Raw genomic sequence first — 12,909 nt, 5'->3', positions numbered from 1 at the left:
TTGCTATATCTGTTAGGAGATGATCTTCCTCATTTGTCTGATAGAGCCACTGGGGACCTTAGAGTTTTTAGTCTCTTGAGGGATCAGATAGAGAGAAAAGATAACTGTTCCAAGTCTGCGTACATAAGTATAATTTATCAAATTTCTGTGAATCATAACTAGCTTAAGGAGAAGAGTTTCTTTATGTCTGGGAAACAGGTTAAAAGCCAGTAGTATTTCAGACAAAATCAAAAATTATAACCATATTCACCAGTTTACTCAGTCCCATGTAACTAATTCTTTTACTCAGAGTTTTCATTAGACTTTTAAAATTTCTTACCCAGTTTAGTTCAGTGTTATAATTTGAAATTTATTTGAAATCAATAAATCTCCTTGAAGAGAAAGCAATTTGCAAAATCATCAGAAGGAAACAATTAACTGTATATAAATGACAAGTGATTTAAAAGCATGGTTAAACAACGTTACACTATAATCGATAAAGAAAGCTGGTCACTATAACTAGAATTATGACTGGTAACATTTCAGATATACCAGAATTTTAGGGAATCCATATAATTTCTAGAATATCTATATTAATAATATTTTCTCATACAATATAACCTAGGAAGATCTATTATTCATTTGACAATACCATGTTATTTAACATGCCAAATGAAACTTACTAGTTTAAAATCTCTCTTTGGGATGTTTCAGGGGCCCTCTGTAGCATCCCAAACTTAACTGGAGATTAAAAGAACTTTAATTAGAAATTGATATTTGGGGAGCTTGTTAAAAGTTTTCAGAACACTTGGTCAGATAAACATATAGATCACTGTAAAGTAGTTCTTTTTCATTAACAAGAAAATACGTTAAAGGTAAAAGCAGAACAGGTCAGTTATGTGGTATAAGAAGCTTTACAATTTGTTACTGAAAGTGGATTAACATTTTTAGAAAATTTTGTCATCTTAACAGAGAGAAAACCAAATCTAGTCTTGTACCAGATTACTTCTAAGATTCATTTACTTTGCCCAAGTTGATTCTAAACTTAGACAATTCCGACAACGTACAAAACTCTTTCCTCAGGGTTCCTCTTCCACAAGCGTTCCACAGCTTTCTATACTCACATTAGTGTGTCCTTTATTTTCTCTTCCATTCAGAAGTAACCAGCTTCAGAAGAAAGTCAATATTTTTTATTAACAAAATATTATTACATTCATATATCTTCCTTTACACATTTATCTTACTTTCCTAGGATACTGAGATTATACCCTTAATAATAGAGATTATTTCAGGGTAGCACCAACCATTTATTAATATTTCTAAACACCTTTAGTTTCTCTGTAAGGGTAAGTTAAATGTTAAATAATTCATATTTCAATCTTATTTTATCTGAAAGTGTCATAGCTATTTAATAAAATCCTAACATTTAACTTAATTTAGCACAACTCTAGAATTTAAAGATACCAAACATTTAGAGATTATATTAACCATACATTTTAAAAATATATTTTAAAAATTTACCCAAAGCTCTCATCTCATTTGCATTTAATTTACTTAAAATTTTACTACACCACATTACTATATTTTTTTCTTGACAATTCTGCAACAGAAATAACAGGATCTTATTTGACTTTCATTAAAACTAGGTACAGTAAAGGTATTGTACTTAATATTGATGAATTTAAAGATGTCTATATTAATTAGAACATACTTAAACTAAACAATACCAAGTGTTATCTTAATATTGAATATTTTCCAGTTCACGTGACGCTGAAAGTCAATTTGGTCAGTTTTTATTTTGAAAATACTTAATTTGTAAGCTCTTATTTTTTTTACGTCAATTAAGCAGAGATCTTTGACTTTGATTTTTTTTTCAGCTGTAGAAATATCTCACATCTATAATGTGTACGCAGGCTTATAAACAGACAAAAGCTAGAGATCTCATAGGTTCACTTTAAAACTTACTTATAAGATAGGTATAATAATAGTTGAAGTAAGCTGAATTTGCTTGCTCAAATCACTAAGGATTACTATTTATGAAACCGACATTTAAGATTTCTTGACAAATGCCGAAGGACGCGACAGAGTTATGAGTTCTAAAATGCCAAAAATTTCTTGGCCTTAAGTATTATCTCGTTGAGCTAATTAGGCTCAGTCCTAGGTCACTGTTTGCTGTATTTATATTTCTGATCTGCAAGACAAAGACAGACGCTTCCAGTTCCCCAGAGAACTGCTCTGTCACTCAGGTCCAATTGTATCTCCTTAATTGGCTTTTTTGTATCAGTGAGAAGAGCTGTAAACAAAGAATTCCATGTTTTAAAACTTTAAGACTTACTTTAGCATGTCTTCCAAAGCTTGCATAAGGTATTTAGTGAGGTCTCTTTTCCTTGAGTTATAAGTTAAACCCAGGGTAAACCTCTTATTTTATTGTCTATTAGCCACTGAATATTAGTTTTTAATTTTACGTTATATTGGAAGGCTCACGAAACTCTATTGGTTTCCTTTACTTTGTTCAATTAATATTTTCTAAGGGACAGATATGTGCTCAGCCTTATAATACCAAGAAGGGGAAGCGTTTTTCCATTGAATTATATCTATCCCACAATATAATTAAGAAAAAGTTTTATATAAAGCCCATTTAATATACCAATTTTACAAACTTTTATCTCAATTTTATTAAATCTTGTACCTTTAATTTTTATATTTATTAGGTTTAATCAGTAATTCCTATTTCTAGAAGGAGTGTCAGAAGCTTTTCTTTTTTTTTTTTTTTTTGTGCATTGTATCTAATTATATAGAAAAGTCTCTGGGATTCCCAAGTTTCAGCCAAAGAACTTAGGCCCTTCTCAATTTTCAATTTGATTAATAGGTCTGTTGTCCCAATCATTGATCAAGTATTTCAGTCTATAAATATGTATTTTTTTAGCTTTATAAATACATATATTTTAAACTGTGCTAAAGCGGACTTGTTTGAACTTTAATGTTGGGGGACAGTAGGTGATCTCTTTGGCCCTTTTTTTTTTTTTTTAATTTACATAGTGTAGTATCAAAACCTTGTATCTAAATCCAAAAATGTCCATTTTATTTATCTCATTCAAAATAACCATATAAAAATATTTATCCATTTGGGATAAGCCCCTTATCTTTTTTTTTTTTTTGACATTTTTACAATCCTTTCTCCAGTTATTCATCCTAATTAACATTAATTATTCTAAGTATTTATTAGCATCTCTAAAACCATTGATCGGAAAGGAAAAACACAAATGTAGGTTTTCAAACCAGTTTTTTTTTTTTTTCTAATTTCTTAGGTTAACCATTAGATATATTTTTCTACCTTTAAACTTGATTTTAATAGGTACCAATAAAACGGCTGTTTATAATGAGAGCTCTTTCAACTTTCACCAATTTAAAAGATTTTCCAAATTAAGGGATCCATCATATGGCCATCAATTTATATATATATAGTGATTTTAAACGAATAAGATGAAGAGGCTTTTCCAAATGAGAGTAGGGGTGCTGCCTAAATAAAATTCAAAAGTTTACTTTCCAAAAGCTAAAAGCCTTTGTGGTCCAGGCTGATGCAACAACGGTTAAGATGGCAAAATATCTGAAAATTGGTACAATCAAAGGATTTTTGAGAATCCCAATTTATTTGCGTGGCCACAATATGTACACAATACTTGTACCTTTTGTATGACAGAGTCCAAGGTGTCGTTTAAAAAAAAAGAAACACATATATACATACATACACACACATAAAACACCCAGAGAAAGATAAAACATTTACATTTCAAGGACACAGGAAGAGAAATCCAAGTTCCCCCTAAATGGGATTTTGTTCTTATAAGTTCAGAATTCCAAAAAATATTTTATCAGGCCTGGTTAGTTACTATCAGGGTGAGTTTATTTTTTTCTAATTCCTAATTAATGTTGTAAGTTTTGTACGTATATAAACCTGGCTAGTGTATTAGTTGGAGGCTGGCAATCTGCCATTTCTTTTTCTTTTCTGTTCTGTGTTTTTATTTTTTTTTAATTTTTTTTTGAAAGTTCTATTTCCCATTGTAAGGTCGGGTTCTCAGAATAAAATTGCTGGTAAGATTTCCCGCAGGGACAACACTATGGCATGAAGTCTTTGCCTCTACCATTCCTGAAAGTTTCTCCGTCACCCAAGAAAGCTGTTACCAGCCAGGAGGAGGGTCCCATTTTTGGAGTTGAAAGGTTCCTTATAAGGGTTTTACTTTTATTCTGAAAAATTCAATGGAGGTAACCAAATCGAGGACAACATTAGACCAGCCTCTTACCTAACCACTTAGTCCTGAACCCAGTGTCTTTCAACTGGGACCCACTCAGTACGTTTTCACTGGGTGAGTATTTTCCTGGTATGTTTCCACCAGCCCCACTTCAGACGTCTACTCAAGGTGGGTGTTTCCTGTTATCTTTCAACCAGGCCCCACCCAGTATGTCTCCACTGGGTGGGTTATTCCCCCCCAGTATCTTTCAACTGGAGGGCCAGGTACCTGGATACACCACCAAATAAAACTCAGGATCATCAACCAATATGGGAGATCCGAGAACCAGGAGAGACACACCCAAATTCATCTGGATTCCCCAAGGAGGCAGATGGGCACAAAGTGCCAATGCTGGTACCAAGGCTCCGGTAACTCGGAGAGTTCAGCTGGAGAGAAGTCTGCTCTGGGTCCCTTCCTGGTGTCCAAATCTTTTGACTGAAATACATGTGCAGCCTAAAGTTTAAGAGTTATGTTTATTTGGCGGGAGGACTCGAGCCGGGATGACAGCCTCTCAGATCGCTCGGAGGGACTGTTCCCAAGAGGTTGAGGAGGAGCTAGGATATATAGGAGCTTTACAACAAAGACAAGGTTGTTGGAACAATAAAAGATTGCTTGTTATCTAAAGAAAGCCAGGTATCTCAAGTTCAAGAATTTAGTGCTTTTCCATGTATGGGAGGAAGCAAACATTTTGACTCACTGAATTCATTCTTTAGACAAGCACCTAGCTATCTAGAGCAAGTATCCTGTCCTTTCTTATTCTGAGTCTGCTCAGAGGGCACCGTTGTGAGTGGCTGTAGAGGCTGGGCTGCAGGCCTGTCCTCGCTGGGGTATGTTGGCAGCCGCTGATGACTTGGTTTCAGCATTCTTTGTTTACTGACATGGTTGCAGTATTTTCATTCACACTGTAGTATTTTCGGTCACAGAATGATTATGGATAATCTGCAAACTTGGAAAGCAACCGAGATGGAATTACTTCAGTTACCTTCTAATTTAATAAGCCGTGTGCAAACATAAACATGGAGGAAGCATACAAAAGGATTTGGTGGTGTAGGAAAGGTGTTCTGCACATTACAGGAGAAGGCAGAATTCCTTTTCTTTGTGGGCAGGGACGTAAGCCCACCTTTCTTTTCTGTAGTGGTTTCTGAGAACAGTTTATGGTAATTAATGAACATTGAGAAATGGTGGCAAACATTGCATTCAAGAGCTGGCCGGCTGCAAACTTGTGTATTGGACAGGTGGATTTCATAGGCAAGTGGTCAAGTGGATGGGAGAGAGATGGAGCCCAGGCCTGGGCCCAGATTCAGGTTTAAATTGCCATTTCCTCACCATGGGGCCTTGGACTAGAATGTAACCTCTCCTAACCTGTTGGTGAATCTGTGAAATGGGCATGATAATATTGGTTTCTACCTGGGATTATTGTAAGTTGTAAAGAGTATTATAGCACACATGAAGCACTTAACACACTGGCACTTAGCAGTGTTCACTGTGTGTGGACGTCCCGCTTCGCGTGTGTCAGAGCCGTAAAGGCAGCATTTGTCTGTTGAGGATGCACTGGTAGCCCCTTGAATAGGTTGTGAATTTGGTTATTTCCTTTTATCTTGGTAAATCTGTGTGCCATGGGCAGTTATTTTCATGGACAGATGAGGAATCTCAGGGTAAAGAAGACTGTGTAATTTGCCCAAATTCAGACCATAATTTTGGGTGCAGGGGCCTCAGTTCAGCATGGGCCCCTGGGCCTTCTGCCCTCTCCTTTCAGCACCTGAGCCAAATGTGTGCTCGGCTGTCTCCCAGCCCAGAATATCCAGCAGGGAGCAAGACATACCTGGCCCTGTGCTGCTTGAGCAAAACTCTGGGGTGGAGGCAGTTACAAAATGGATAAACATAAAAACAGATGACTGCAAACTGTGATCAGCTCTGAGAAGGAAAGGAACAGGCCTCACCGTGCAGCGCTGGGAGCTTTCCCGTCGGGGCTGCTCTGGGGGCGTTCATCTCAGCTAAACAAGCTCTGCTGCTGCACCAAGGCAGGAAGGCAGGGCACGTGTGACCAGGTAGACTGAGCCTTGTTAGTCATACTCATTCCCCATTAAGCAGCAGCTGTCATGGGCACTTACCTAGTAAACAGATGTTGGCCATAATCATCACGCACTTTGCTTGGTAGTTTTATTGGCCCCACCTTTGAGATGAGGTAATTGAAGCTGGGGAGTTTGCTGCATGCCCGTGATCACCCTGGAAATACCCCTACTGGTCTTTCAACCTAGACTGGCGTGGCTGTCATGCCCCAGCCCTGTGAATGGCATCGTGTAGCTTCTCCCAAGTGGCCCAAATGACTGATATTGATTTTCTTAATTCGTAGGAAATGGTATGTGACAGTAGGAGAAAAAGGTAGTAAGAAATTGTTTGGAAAACCAGAAAAAAGTTCAATTCTTCCCAAGCTGGGGGAGCGTAAGCTCTGTCACACACTCCACTCACTGCCTGTCACCTCCTCCATGCCGACTCCGTGTTCAGAAGCCACTCTGAGCCTTTGAAGAACATTTTGCCTCATGACACTGTTGACTAGGACCTGCGACTTCTCTGTCCCTGGTTAACAGTCTATTCAAAGCCATTTAAATTTTATGCAGGCTCCTCCACTCAGATGTAAGAATAGCTTCTTTAAACTTCTTGATGCAGCTCCTTAATGATGATCTTGTGAAGGAAACCTAGTCAAAACCTGGGATGTATGCACATAGTGACCGTAAACTCAGCACTTTGTGAAGTTCAGAATCAGATGGGTGGGAGACTCAGGAAAGGCTTTTTAATGTAGAAAGGGGAAAGTGAACGGACGCAGGCTGTGTAAGACTGAAACATCTCGGTCCCAGCCAGCAAGGCACCTGCGTTCAGGATGGTGGGTGGGGAGTGCAGAGTTGTCACAAAGAAAGAAGTGGTGGGATGGGAGGGATGACAGTTAGGTACTTTACTGGGGAGGGAAATAGTGGGCTGAACATTTCCTGGTTGAACAAGAGGACTGTGACATGATGTGCTTGTATTTTGGAGAGAAGGGTTTTGTGGGGACAGGCCTAGGGAGAACGCTCTGTGGCTGGGGATTCAGCACAACAAAGAAACACAGAGAACCGGGTGGACCCCAGGGCCCCTGCTGGGGGAGAGGCTGCCTGCCAATTCGAGCCCTTGGGGCTGCTTATGTCCCTTAGCCGGGGCCTTAGAGCTCCCTTCACAACCCAGTCCTGTTAATACAAGAAATAATAAGTGGGGCATGAGAAGGGCTGTGTCCCAGGCTTTGATTGAGCCCCTTGGATGTGCCCTGCCAGATGTGGGTACTTGGCTTCATGCAGGAAAGTATTCAAGCGCAAGCCACTGTTGAGTAAAGGTAGATTTATTCAGAGAGATTCATTGAAAGGCAAGAGAAATTCCACGATGTGTGGGGGTTTGATGCTCAGATTAAAAGTAGGTACACACTCCACAGAGCGTGGGCCTTCTCTGAATTGGGAGAGAGAGGTGTGACCCCTAGGCGGTGCTGTGTTGCTTGTATTCATGGGCTTGGTGGTTTCATATGCTAATAAGTAGAAGGACCAGCCTAAGGGCAAGGGGCTGGAATTCACAGGGAGTTGGCCATTTCCCACTCTTTGACCATTTTTGGCTAGCCTTGGGACTGCCATGGTGCCTTGGGGCATGTTATTCACCATGTTACTATTACAATGTGTGTGTAATGAAGCTCAAGATCTGCTAGAACTTAAATCTCTTCATCCTGAGCCTCAAGACCTATTGGGGGTTGAATCCTTCACCATTTTGATGTTAATTGCTGTGGCCTTCCTTGAATGGCTGTGCTCTGCCCCCTTCCATCCTGTCTCACTGTGATGACACAGAGAGAACAAAGGCCCGGCCCTGGCTGTACTCCTGCATTTAACAGGGGGAGGGGTGGTGTAGCCTGAGGATGACTCTGGGTGGTGTGAAGGATGTTTCAGATTTTCCCACGTGGGACATGGGGACCTGCCAGCTGCCACCGCAGATTTATCTCACGGGCATTATCGCTTGTGTCACTCATTTGTTTCTATTTTTCTTTTTTTTTTTAAGTATTTAATCTAAATTTAATATCAGGTTTTTTAGGAAACAAATTTCTCTTTTTATTTTCTTTGGGGCTTTTTTTGGGGGGTTAGGTAATTAGGTGTATTTATCTGTTAGTGGAGGCCCTGGGGCTTGAACCCAGACCCTGTGTATGCTATACACACGCTCTAACACTGAGCTCTACCACCCGCCCCTTCATCTTTTTCTTTTTGCTTTAGCTGCCAAAAATCTTACAGCTGAATTTCTAGTCGGCCTTTAACACTTACCCTGACTTCATGGCATCCATTTTTATGACTTTACCTCCCCCTGGTTTCATTTAAGTATTGAATCTCCATTTTCTTTTCACTCTCACTTTTGTCTTTTTGTTGTTATGTTTGTTAAGCTGTGTTTAAAAAATTGTTTAAATTCTCTTTTAGCAGGAGGCTGAAAGTAAATAAATATGTAAATAAACATCACACTTAAATGCTTTTATACATTCTAAGCTGTTTAGTAGTTACTTAAAAACTGGACTGATATTAAAGTTATAACATTTTTACATTATTTTTTTAATTTTTTCTAAAAGTATAGCTGATTTACAATATGATATGTTTCAGGTGTACAATAGTTGCTCCATTTATAGTTATTGTAAAACATTGACTGTATTGCCTATGTTGTAAGATACATCCCTCTAGCGTGTTTACGTTACATGTAGCAGCTTGTATAAGAAAGTTGGGTAACACAGAGTCTGGGGCATTGCTGTGTCTGACTCAGTTTCCAGGTCACCCTGCCTGTCAGATCCCAGGCCCTCACACCTGTCTGCAGGGCAGCGAGTGGAGGCAGCTCTCAACAGCGCTGGTACCAACCTCTGAGTGGCAGTGACAACAGTGACTGTCTGTGGACGTGCAAAGTGTTGTTCCAGGAGATTTACATGCATTTCTTCATTTATTATTTAAAGTCCTCCTGTGAGGGATCGTTTTATGTTTTTAATGAATAATACACTTTATTTTTAATTTAAAAGAATTCAAACTTCCGGAAAATTTACAGGAGTAGTACAATGAACACTTAGATACAATTCACCTGAAAGGGAAGTATTTGTCCTTTTGTGTCTGGCTTATTTCAGCATACTTTTTTAAGGTTCATCCATGTTGTAGCCTGAAACAGTAATTTATTCTTTTGGTTTAATAATATCTTTTTTCTTTTTTTTTTTTGTTTTTGGTCTATTTAAAAATAGTTTCATTGAACTCTAGTCAGTTTATAATGTTGTATCAGTTTCTTGTTTACAGCACAACACTTCAGTTATATAGGAATATACATGTATTCATTTTCATATTCTTTTTCAACATAAGTTACTATAAGATATTAAACATATTTCCTTGTACTATACAGTATAAACTTTCTGTTTATTCTATACATAATCAGTATCTGCAAACCTTGAACTCGCAAGTTATCCCTTCCCACACCGTCTCCCCTCTGGTAACCATAGTTTGGTTTCTATGTCTCTGTGTCTGTTTCTGCTCTGTAGATAAGTTTCTCTTTCTTTGTTTTTTTTTTTTTTTTTTTTTTTTAAGATTCCACATATGAGCAATCTCATATGGTATTTTTCTTTCTCTTTCTGGCTTACTTCTCTTAGAATGACATTCTCCAGGTCCATTCATGTTACTGCAAATGGCATTATTTTATTATTTTTTATGCCTGAGTAGTAGTCTATGGTATAAATATACTGCAACCTCTTTATCCAGTCATCTGTCAGTGGACATTTAGGTTGTTTCCATGTCTTGGCTATTGTAAATAGTGCTGCTGTGAACATTTGGGGGAAGGTGTCTTTTTGAATTAGGGTTACTTCTGGATATATGCCCAGGAGTGGGATTGCTGGGTCATAGGGGAAGTCAATTTTTTGTCTTTTGGTGAATCTCCATACAGTTTTCCACAATAGCTCCACCAAACTGCATTCCCAGCACAGTGTAGGAGGGTTCCATTTTCTCCACAGCCTCTCCAGCATTTATTGTTTGTGAACTTCTGAATGATGGCTATTCTGACTAGTGTGAGGTGATACTTGATTGTAGTTTTGATTTGCATTGCTCTGATAATGATATTGAGCATTTTTTCATGTGCCTATTGGCCATTTGTATGTTTTCATTGGAGAAAAGTTTCTTTAGCACTTCTGCCCATTTTTGGATTGAATTGTTTATTTTTCTTTCTTATGAAGTGTAAAAGCTGTTTATATATTCTGGGAATTAACCCCTTGACAGTCTCATTTATTGTAAATATTTCCTCCCATTCCATAGGTTGTCTTTTTGTTTTGCTTACTGTTTCCTTTGCTGTGAAAAAGCTTGTAAGTTTAATTAGACCCCACTTGTAAATTTTTGCTTGTATTTCTATTGCTTGAGTAGACTGCTCTAGGAGAACATTGCTGAGATGCATGTCAGATGTTTTGCCTAGGTTTTCTTCTAAGAGGTTTGCAGTGTCTTGTCTACATGTTTAAGTCTTTAAGCCATTTTGAATTTATTTTTGTGTGTGCTGTGAGGGAGCAGTCTAACTTCATTGATTTACATGCAGCTGTCCAGTTTTCCCTACACCATTTTCTGAAGAGGCTGTCTTTACTCCATTGTATGTTCTCACCTCCTTTGTCAAAGATTCAATGACCAAAAGTTTGTGGGACTATTCTTGATAATTTTTTTACCCATTTATTGATGGATGGATATTGTTTGTAACTTTTGGCTACTCTGAATGATACTGCTATGAATATTGATGTGCAAATTTTTGTGAGAATATGTTTTCATTCTGTTGGCTGTACAGTTGGCCCGCCATATCTGTAGTTTCCACTTCATGGATCCAGATGGCTGGTTGTAAAGGGACTTGAACATCCTTGGATTATGGAATCCAGGGTGGTGGGTTCCTGAAACCAATCCCCCGAGGATACTGAGGGATGACCCTATATGTAGGAGTAGAATTGCTGAGCCATATGATAACACTAAACTTTTGAGGAAACACCAGACTTTTCCAAAGAAGCTGCACCATTGCCCCTTTCCAATGGCTGCATATTGAGGGTTCCCATTCCTCTGCCTCCTGACCGACAATTGTTATTGTCCGTGTTTTGATTATAACCATCCTAGTGGGTGTAAAATGAGATCTCATTTTGATTTTGATTTGATTGGTGATGCTGAGCATCTTTTCATATGCTTATTGGCCATTTGTGTAACTATTTAGTTCTTTGGTAAATTTAAAAATTGGGTCAATTTTCTTTGTATTGGTCAGTTGTAAGCATTTGTTTTATATCCTGGATACTAGTCTCTTATTAGATATATGCTTTGCAAATTTTTTCTACTATTCTGCAGATTGTCATTCCACTTTACTTTTTTAAACATTAAGACAATTTCTTTATAGGGGAGGTAATTAGATTTATTCATTTTATTTATTTATTTATTTATTTATTTTTTGCCAAGCATGCACTCTATCACTTGAGCTACCCACTTCCCCTTTCATTTCACTTTCTTGATGATGTCTTTTGTAACAAGTGGTTTTAATTTTGATGAAGTCCAGTTTATCAGGTTTTTTTTTTTTATCACTTCTGCTCTTGGTATTGTATCTAGGAAACCATAACCTATCCTAGGACCACAAAGATTTATACTATGTCTTCTTTTAGAAAGTTTATAGGTTTAGATTTTACGTTTCTGTCTGTGATCCATTTTCAATTAATATTTATTTGTTATATACAATAGGGGGTTTCAGATTCTAAATTCATTCTTTTGCCTGCAGATACCCAGCTTTCCCTGCACCATTCGTTGAATAGACTATTCTTTCAATGGAGTGTTGTTGGCACCCTTGTTGAAAACTGACTGTAAATGTAAGTTTCCCCCCTGGAATTTTTACTGTGTCTCATAGATTTATGTATCCAAACTTATGACAGTACCATAATGACTTCAGTACTATAGATTTGTAGTAACATTTAAAGTGAGTCCTCCCACTTTGCTCTGCTTCTTCAAGATTGCTTTGGCTGTCCTGGGCCCCTTGCACTTCCATATGAATTTTGGGATCAGTTTTTCAATTTTTGCAAAGAAGTCAGCTGGAATTTTGATAGCGATTCCACTGAATTTGTAGATCACTTTGGGGAGTCTTAACATTTTTAACAATATTGTCTACTATTCCATGAACATGGGATGTCTTCCATATATGTAGATCTTCTAAAATTTTTTCAGTGATACTTCAAATAGTTCAATGTACAAATCTTGTAAATTTTTGTTAAGTGTATCTCCCATTTTATTTTTAATGCTGTTGTAAGTGGAAAGGCTGAGCTTCTTAAGGGTGGGACTATATATCAATTTGTTTATTTCTAGGATTCCTACACATCAAATACACTAGGTTTATATTTACTACATAAATCTATCCACAACTCTTCCCTCCCCTGTGTTATAAAAAACCAAGACCCTGGTTAAACTACCTCAACACCTATGTGGAAATGAGAAATGAGACCCTTGGGTGGGGCTTTGTGCAGATGATACTGAGAACTTATTTAGGATGGCTTCATCTTAATTTCTTTTTAACAATCCTTTCAGTGTATATAGTCAGATACATTAAGAACATGCCCTTTTGATGTACAGAGGAGCTA

At 37.7% G+C, this 12,909-nt stretch overlaps 1 long non-coding RNA gene across 1 annotated transcript in view; it reads left to right on the top strand.

Moving 5' to 3' along the window:
* The window catches only part of LOC135323185 (uncharacterized), a 59,051-nt gene that overhangs the window by 36,658 nt on the left and 9,484 nt on the right, over positions 1 to 12,909 (top strand). Inside the window, exon 7 of the long non-coding RNA XR_010384412.1 lies at positions 12,060 to 12,147. This is a non-coding gene — a long non-coding RNA (uncharacterized LOC135323185). The remainder of the gene's footprint in view (positions 1 to 12,059; positions 12,148 to 12,909) is intronic.

The sequence above is a fragment of the Camelus dromedarius genome, chromosome 16, assembly GCF_036321535.1.
Source record: "Camelus dromedarius isolate mCamDro1 chromosome 16, mCamDro1.pat, whole genome shotgun sequence".
Lineage (NCBI taxonomy): Eukaryota > Metazoa > Chordata > Mammalia > Artiodactyla > Camelidae > Camelus > Camelus dromedarius.
This window is presented reverse-complemented; position numbering and strand designations above follow the sequence as displayed.